General features: G+C 40.5%; 1 protein-coding gene across 1 annotated transcript in view; it reads right to left on the bottom strand.

Moving 5' to 3' along the window:
• The window catches only part of ATP1B3 (ATPase, Na+/K+ transporting, beta 3 polypeptide), a 47,802-nt gene extending 39,608 nt beyond the window's left edge, over positions 1 to 8,194 (bottom strand). The window contains exon 1 of the mRNA XM_012002655.1: positions 8,167 to 8,194. The gene's annotated coding sequence lies outside the window, so the exon portion shown is untranslated. The remainder of the gene's footprint in view (positions 1 to 8,166) is intronic.
• Between the last annotated feature and the right edge of the window lie 223 nt (positions 8,195 to 8,417).

Below are 8,417 nucleotides of genomic sequence, written 5' to 3'. Positions count from 1 at the left end.
GAACAGGTGGCTAGAATTATGAAGCTAGGAAAAATGAGCATCTCAGGTGTCCTCTGAATGTGTGTTTTGATGGGGGTAAAGAGAAAATGGTGACTAAGTCAAAGAAAATTAATTCCTAAAATAAGTGTAGTGCTAGTAATGGGGGTATGGGCCACAAAGATTCAAGATTCAAGCAATGTTACTGAATAGGACCGGCACAATTTGGCTAAGTCTGGAGCCTAGATGACAGGATAGTGAAGCTGTTTTTTAAAACTGCCAAAATAGGAGCAATACAGAACTTCAGTGGAGGAAGGGAAACGAGCTATGTACCAGATGATGTTATCTGGTATAAGAGTTAGTTAAGACATCTAAGCCTCACACTCAGATTTGTGGGATATGCAGAAAGCAACTGAGAATAAACAGGGGCCTGGAACCTGAGAGAGATGTCGACCAAGAAGTAAAATCTGTGAATGATCTTTGCAGTTGTTATATGACATTGCCAGGAAAGAAGAAGAGAAAACAAGGCCAAAGACAGCACCTGAGATATATACATTGTATTAGTCAGGGCCTAGAGGGACAGAACTAAATAGGAGATATGTATATATCTCCTTGAGGAGCAAGGAGAGCCAGTCTGAGTCTCAAAACCAAAGAACGTGGAATCTGATGTTTGAAGGCAGGAAGCATCCAGCACGGAAGAAAGATGAAGGCTAGGAGGCTAGGCCAGTTTTTCTGCCAGCTTTATATTCGCTAGCAGCTGATCAGATGGTGCCCACCCAATTAAGGGTGGGTCTGCCTTTCCCACTGACTCAAATGTTAATCTCCTTTGGCAACACCCTCACAGACACACCCAGGATCAATACTCTCTTTCCTTCAACCCAATCAAGTTGACACTCAATAATATTAACCATCACAAACATTTAGAAGACAGGAAGAACAAACAGGGAGGAATCAGGAAAGGAATGGTTAGAAAGCTAGGGAGTGGGAGCAGGAGTATGTAAAGGGCCACTTTTTTATGAGCCAGATACTGCCAACATGCTAAAACCAAAAGAAAAGTACCCCATGCCTTGCAGGAAGGTCACTTCCGAAGTCGTATCTTACCCACCGCCCCAGCAAAATCCTGAGAAGTCACAAATAAGAGCAAGTTCCACAAATGAGTCAGTAACAAAGTTTAAACAGGTATGTGGGAGGTTATTGCGTTAAAAAAATTTTTTCAGAAATATTATCAGTAATAGCACCTCATCAGGGAAGAAGGGCACTACTGAATAAACTCCCATTAAATTTGAGAGCAGGTAAGTTAAAAGACAAAAAGACTTTAGGAGGGTCTCATAAAAGCAGTATAAGAAGCTGAAAAGAGCAATAAAGCAGGAAGCAAACCTAAATAAAATTTTGCCCTGGTTCTGTCACTATTATCAGGTGCACAATCCAGGTATGTCACAAACTCAGGTGAGTCTCCAATAAGAAAGTTAAGTGGAAAAATCACTAAGCTTCTTTTGAACACTGAACTTCCATGAAAACCCATCAGTACTCTAGCAAAAGAAAAAGGAAAATGCCCCCAAATTAAGGGGACGATTATACTATGGTACGCCAGATGCTGTGAAGATATTAAAAACAATACTGCAGAAGACTAACTTCATGGAAACATTCACACTACTGCTCATTCATTCAACCAGTTTGTATTACATTCCTAGTAAGTGCTAGAACAGGCCAGGGGTTAGAGAATCCAAGAGGAATAAGACACGAATAAGATTATAGTCTAGTAAACAGGCAACGACAACAACATATAAATTTACAAATGCTATGATAGAAAAAGCTTTTATTTATTTTATTTTATTGAATCTTAACCTTTCTTTTAGATAGGCTAACTCTGTCACCCAGGCTGGAATGCAGTGGCACAACTACGACTGTAGCCTCGACCTCCTGGACTCAGGTGATCCTCCCACCTCAGCCTCCCGTGTAGCTCGACTACAGGTCATCATCAAAGTCTGACTGCAAACATTCACTATGTGACCACACCTGGCTAATTTTTTGTATTTTTAGTAGTGGCAGGGTTTCACCATGTTGCCCAGGCCAATTTCTAACTCCTGGCCACAAGTGATCTGCCCATCTCAGCTTCCTAAAGTGCTGGGATTACAGGCAAGAGCCACTGCACCCTGCCTTACTGCAAAGAGGAGTTCAAAGACGTTTTCTGGAGATCAGACTAGCAAAGCTGACATCTGAGTAGCCAGACCAACATGGAATAAGGGGATGAGAGGCCCCGAAGCTAGGAAACGGCCCAGAAGGGGTAGGAAATAACGATGTGGAACGGTAGAGAAAGATGACAGGAGAGAAGTAAGCCACTGAGATTTTAAAGAGTTTGTATGTCATGCTAAGGAGCCCTTGAGAACACCACAGATTTACATGAAGACATAACTATGAAACATTCAACTGGAGATTTCTGATAGGCAAGTGGTTATAACAACATTAAAAAGTCATATGAGGCCGGGCGCGGTGGCTCACGCCTGTAATCCCAGCACGTTGGGAGGCCAAGGCCTGCGGATCACCTGAGGTCGGGAGTTTGAGACCAGCCTGACCAACATGGAGAAACCCCATTTCTACTAAAAACACAAAAATTAGCTGGGCGTGGTGGCACATGCCTGTAATCCCAGCTACTTGGGAGGCTGAGACAGGAGAATCGCTTGAATCCGGAGGCAGAGGTTGCGGTGAGCTGAGATCGCACCATTGCACTCCAGCCTGGGCAACAAGAGTGAAACTCCGTCTCAAAAAAAAAAAAAAAAATCATGATTAGATATGCAGCTTTGGGAGTCCCAACAGAGACAGTAACTAAGCCACCAGACCAGAGAAATTTAGATAAATTCAACAGGAAGCGTATATGGTCACCACAAAGGTGACCTAAGGACTGTGCTAAGGACACCTCCAGCACATTAACATTTAGGAAAAAGGCAGAGGAATAAAGACCATTCTCCTTAAATGTTAAATGATAAGATCAGGTATGTAATTATGCATTTTAAAACTTTATTCAGGTATGTTTTAAAAACTTATTTATACATAGGAAAAAGACATAAAATGTTAACAGTAGTTATATTAAGTGGTTAAAGATTACAGGTGACTTTTCTTCAAAACCAACAGAATGAATGAAAAACTAGAAAATAATAAATTTATCTTTCAGGATTAAATGGGTGTTTCCTCCTATTTCACAATCAGTGTTAAATGACTGGTCCTTAATTAAATGATGATAAAATCATGTTAAAGTTGTTACTACCGATAGGAGGGCTTTTAAGACTTCTTTTAATAAAACTAGTTTAATTGTATAGATATAAATCCAAAAGTCAATTTCAAAGAAATCAAATTACACCAGGGGTGGGGAGAGGCTCTTTAATAATCTTAAAGCACTCGTACTACCATAATTACAATGGTATTATAACACAACACATAAACTTACCCTTTCTCTCCCTCCCACCACAGGACTACTTCCTGGACAATTCAGGAGGTACTTTCTCCTGCTAGATGATGGCTCAGTACCTGCCCTGCTCTTCTGCTGCCATCACATGTACCACTGGCCTGCATTTATTTATTTATTTATTTATTTATTTATTTATTTATTTGAGAGGGAGTCTAGCTCTGTCGTCCAGGCTGGAGTGCAGTGGTGCGATCTCGGCTCACTGCAAGCTCCGCCTCCGGGGTTCACGCCATTCTCCTGCCTCAGCCTCCTGAGTAGCTGGGACTACAGGCTCCCGCCACCGGGCCCGGCTAATTTTTTGTATTTTTAGAGACGGGGTTTCACCGTGGTCTCGATCTCCTGACCTTGTCATCTGCCCGCCTCGGCCTCCCAAAGTGTTGGGATTACAGGCGTGAGCCACTGCGCCCGGCCCTGGCCTGCATTTATAGCTGGCACACAGGGTAAGGTAAGTCCTGTTACTTTCCCAGTGATGCACATTTTTGTAAAGTTTGTAAAGCTTCTATTTATGCCTGTGTTCCATTATTGGAACGTTAAGCATGTGGGAGTTATATCCTACTGCTCAACGTCATTGCCAAGGTCTGATTGCAAAAATTCAAAAAATTGCAACCTCCAGCATAAATGGGTTAATGGCACACTCCACAGGACAAAGAACACCATCTTACAACAATTATGTGACAATGAAAAACAAACATCTGCCTTCTCCCCTACTGTCAGACGCCCCAGATGGGATGAAGTCTGATCTCCAAAGCGGAGCAATTACTGAGCCATGACCCAGAAGTGACTGAGAAAATGGCACTTCATGGACCTACAGTAAAAGAAAAGGCACACAAACAAAATATAGGTGCTAACAGTTTTGGTCCAGAATTCTGACTAGGCTTGGAAATCAGTGACTTGAGTTTTAAGTTAATGTTAATACAAAGCATTTACTGACAGACCACCTTAATAAAGATAATGAATCCCGAAGAAGCTCACAAGTAGATGTTATGAAATGACAACACATCATGGCATAGTTGGTTTCTCTTTTTTTATTTTTTTGGAGACGGAGTCTCGCTCTTGTCGCTCAGGCTGCAGTGCAGTGGTGCGATCTCGGCTCACTGCAACCTCTGCCTCCTGGGTTCAAGCAATTCTCCTGCCTCAGCCTTCAGAGTAGTTGGGATTACAGGTGCCCACCACCATGCCGGGCTAATTTTTGTATTTTTAGTAGAGACAGATTTCGCCATGTTGGCCAGGCTGGTCTCAAACTCTGACCTCAGGTGATCTGCCTGCCTTGGCTTCCTAAGTGCTGGGATTACAGGCATGAGCCACCACATCCAGCCTTGTTTTGTTTTTTTAAAAAATCTCTGGCCCTGGAGTCTGAAGCCCCAAGGATTTCATCCCTAACTCCCTGAGTGAATTTTGGCAAATCACATGACCCACAGGTTTAATTTTGCCACCTACGAAACGAAGGCACTGGGCTAGATTAGTGGCTTTCAAGAGTTTTTGGACTATGAGCCAAAGTAACAAATACAGTTTACATTGAGGTATCTATATATGCAAAATACACAAAAGTTTCATGAACTTTTTTTTTTTAAGCTAGAATAAATCTATTAGGTAAAATAAACATATTTTTACTATTCTATTTCATCATTTAAAAAATGTTAATAGCAACACATGGCCCACTACTAGTAGTTTCAATAACACTGGACAATCTCTAAGCTTCATTTATTTGACTCTAATTGTATTCAATGAACTTAAGTTATTTAACATTTTGCAACATCAGCCACTAGGTGCTCAATTTTCTTTGTCCTGTGTATTCATAAATGGCAACTATTTATTGCTGATGTATACTTACTTTTCAGTTTGAAAAGCAGTGCTAAGTACACTTGGATCACCCAACTAGTTGGCTGTAGGTTACTGTGAAAATCACGAGGTAACTTATGTATAAGCATTTTGAAACTGCTGTAACCACCTGTAAGATAGTAGCCAAATACACAATAAAGCGGCCACTCAAAATCTTTATGTAGCTGTTTTAAATAAGGCAATGCAATGTAACATGCAACACTTTCACTTTATCCAAAATGTAAATAGCACAACTACCTTTTAAAGATGTGTGCTTTTTAACGTATCCAATGCACTTGGAGAGGAACCTCAGATCAAAATGAGACAAACATACTAAAGACTTAAACGTCTAAAAACAAAACCGGGAAACATCTTAAATGAATGATAAAATCCTGGGGGTAGACACACCAGGAGTCCTAGGAACTTTACAAGGTCAAAAAAGATGTAATTTTTTTTCCTTCTACCCCCTACAACAAACACATAATCTTTTACCACCACCACCTACATAAAATTTGATTCAAAAAAAAAAGTCAAAAAGACAACTGGAAAAAAAATTTACAAAATAACAAAAGGCTGTTTTTCTTTAAAAAAAAAAAAAAAAAAAAAAATCACCAAAAAATGTAACTTTTTTTTTTTTTTTTGGAGATTGAGTCTTGCTTTGTCGCCCATGCTGGAGTGCAGTGCTGCGGATCTCAGCTCACTGCAACCTCCACCTCCTGGGTTCATGCAATTCTCCTGCCTCAGCCTCCCAAGTAGCTGAGGTTACAGGCAGGCGGCACCACAGCTGGCTAATATTATTATTATTATTATTATTTTCTTTTTTCATTTTTAGTAGAGACAGGGTATCACCATGTTGGCCAGGCTGGTCTTGAACTCCTGACCTCAAGTGATCCACCCACCTCGGCCTCCCAAAGTGCTGGGATTACAGGTGTGAGCCACCGCACCCGGCCCAAAAAATGTAAGGTTTTAAAAGAGGTAACACGGGTAAAAATAGCCTCAGTGCTGATGAAGGTGTGAGACACCGCTACATACCATTGGAAGTATAAATTGTTAGAAACTTCCTGGAAGGCATACGAAAACAAATTTTCAAAATGTAAAAAGTACATATGAATGGCCTAGATATCCCATCGGTATAAATATATACCAAGGAAATAAATTTGCAAAAATGTACATGAAAAGGGTGAATATAGGGAAACCTGTCTCTAAAAATAAATCTTTAGTAACATGGAAAGATGCCCACAATATACTCAGAATATGAAACAACACTTTATGATCCTTTTGTTAAAAAAAAAAAAAAGCAAATATTATACACAATTCAGTAAGATATATACCAGAATGTTAATAGTATCTCTGAGGTATGATGAGATCCGGCAGCAAGCCCCTACAGTCCCTTTGAGAGAATCAGAAAAAGAACCCCTCCTGGCAGATATATCCCCAGAGGCACAGAGCTCTCCAAACTGATCTTGTCTTTGCAAGAATTAGAACAGCGTGCCCCTTCTCTAGGCAGACCCAACCATGGTCTAGGGTACACAGCCTGGCAACCTGAATACGGATTCTGGCCTCCTCTCACGGCTCCCTCACATATCCTTAGAGGGATATCCGTATACTGGGACAGGATTATGGTAAATTTTCACCTATATATGCCATTCTTCATTGACTTACTATTATTACAATAAACAAAAAATTTACTGATAAGAGTAATACTTATTGATTTTGAAGAGATTGGCTTAATCCTTCCAAAATGAATCCCAACTTCACTTGTACTACTTTTACAGTCCTTACACATTGCCCTATACTTATTTGTGCACATGTTATCTATTTAAATGCACTGACCCAATAAAATAAAATCTCTACCCTAGGTCATATAATACAAAGGTTGAAGAGCACTGTCTGCAGTAAGAAATGTCATTCTAACACAAAGTGGAGTTACTTTGTTCTGGAAATGAGGAAGCACCGGGGAAGGGAGAAAGGGAGGAAGGTAGCCTATCAAAATTAATCCCTCTCCACCACTCAAAAGTTTCTTCAGCAAAAAGTTAGTACACTCTAGAAACAAGCAATGAAGCTTAAATGTTCTTTGTTCTTTTGTTCCCATGTAAGTCTGGATGCAAGATTTATTTCTTCATCACACTAGTGGGTTCCCAAAAGAAGACAGCAATTTAAATAAAAATCTTGAGTGATTACCATGCAGTTAGGCAAGGCATCTGTAAAATAATACAACCGCTGGACTAGGATTAAAGGAGAACTGGGTTCTTTTCTTGGCTTTGTGGCATATGTAATTTTACACAAGGCAAAAATCACAACCTCTCTGGGTCTCATTTTTCTCATCTCTCTAACGTGGGGGTTGGGCTAAAAATCCTCCAAGGCCCCTTTCAGTTTGTGATAAGACTTCAAGTCGCCTTTTCACCCTGAAGGAGTCCACTTCAGTCCACAGCAACAGTTTATTTTCTGAGTCATAGCTTATTTCTCCATGCTTATCCTAAAAATGCTGTGCCCAAATAGTTCTAAGCTCTCCAGATTTATTCTCACTCAGAAAGAAATGGTCTTTCAAGACACACTAACAAAATATGTTTCAAAAAGATTTTTAAAAGGTAAAATTAGTTTACTTAAGTATAAAAGCCAAAAAAAAAAAAAAAAAGCTCTAGCCTGCATTCAGATATTGATACAATTTTAGGAAAAAAAGGCACCCTAAAGCAACTCTACACGGTAGATGGTTTAAATACTTTAAAACAAAGAGCTCACGCATAGAAAAAAGCTGCTGACATACAACCATCACTCTCCTGTTTTGAAGACACAGGAAAAAAAAAAAAAAAACAAAAACCTGTGTTGTTCAGACAGGATTTACATTCCCCAAAGGAGCAAATTTGTAAGGAAGAAAATCTCTGTAATTAAAAAGGAATCCGGGAGGAAACAACCTTTTTATGGGCCTTTTCACTGTCCAAATTCAAGTGCATTTTCTCGTACAATGTACTTCTGTGATTAACTCACCGCTACACGTTTAAGGAACCCACACCCACACTTAACACTCTGTCGCACTCTTCCGACCGGTCGGGGTGGCAGCGTGGACGAGTCACAAGATAGCGGCGGGAGTGGAAATTTCCTCTCCCCTGGAGTGGGGCAGGGTCTGGCTTCACCGAACCGCTCAGCGGGCCAGGCGCCTCCGCCA

The sequence above is a fragment of the Mandrillus leucophaeus genome, unplaced genomic scaffold, assembly GCF_000951045.1.
Source record: "Mandrillus leucophaeus isolate KB7577 unplaced genomic scaffold, Mleu.le_1.0 Scaffold693, whole genome shotgun sequence".
Taxonomy (NCBI): domain Eukaryota; kingdom Metazoa; phylum Chordata; class Mammalia; order Primates; family Cercopithecidae; genus Mandrillus; species Mandrillus leucophaeus.
Note: the sequence above shows the minus strand (reverse complement) of the source record. Positions and strands in the feature narration are given on the sequence as shown.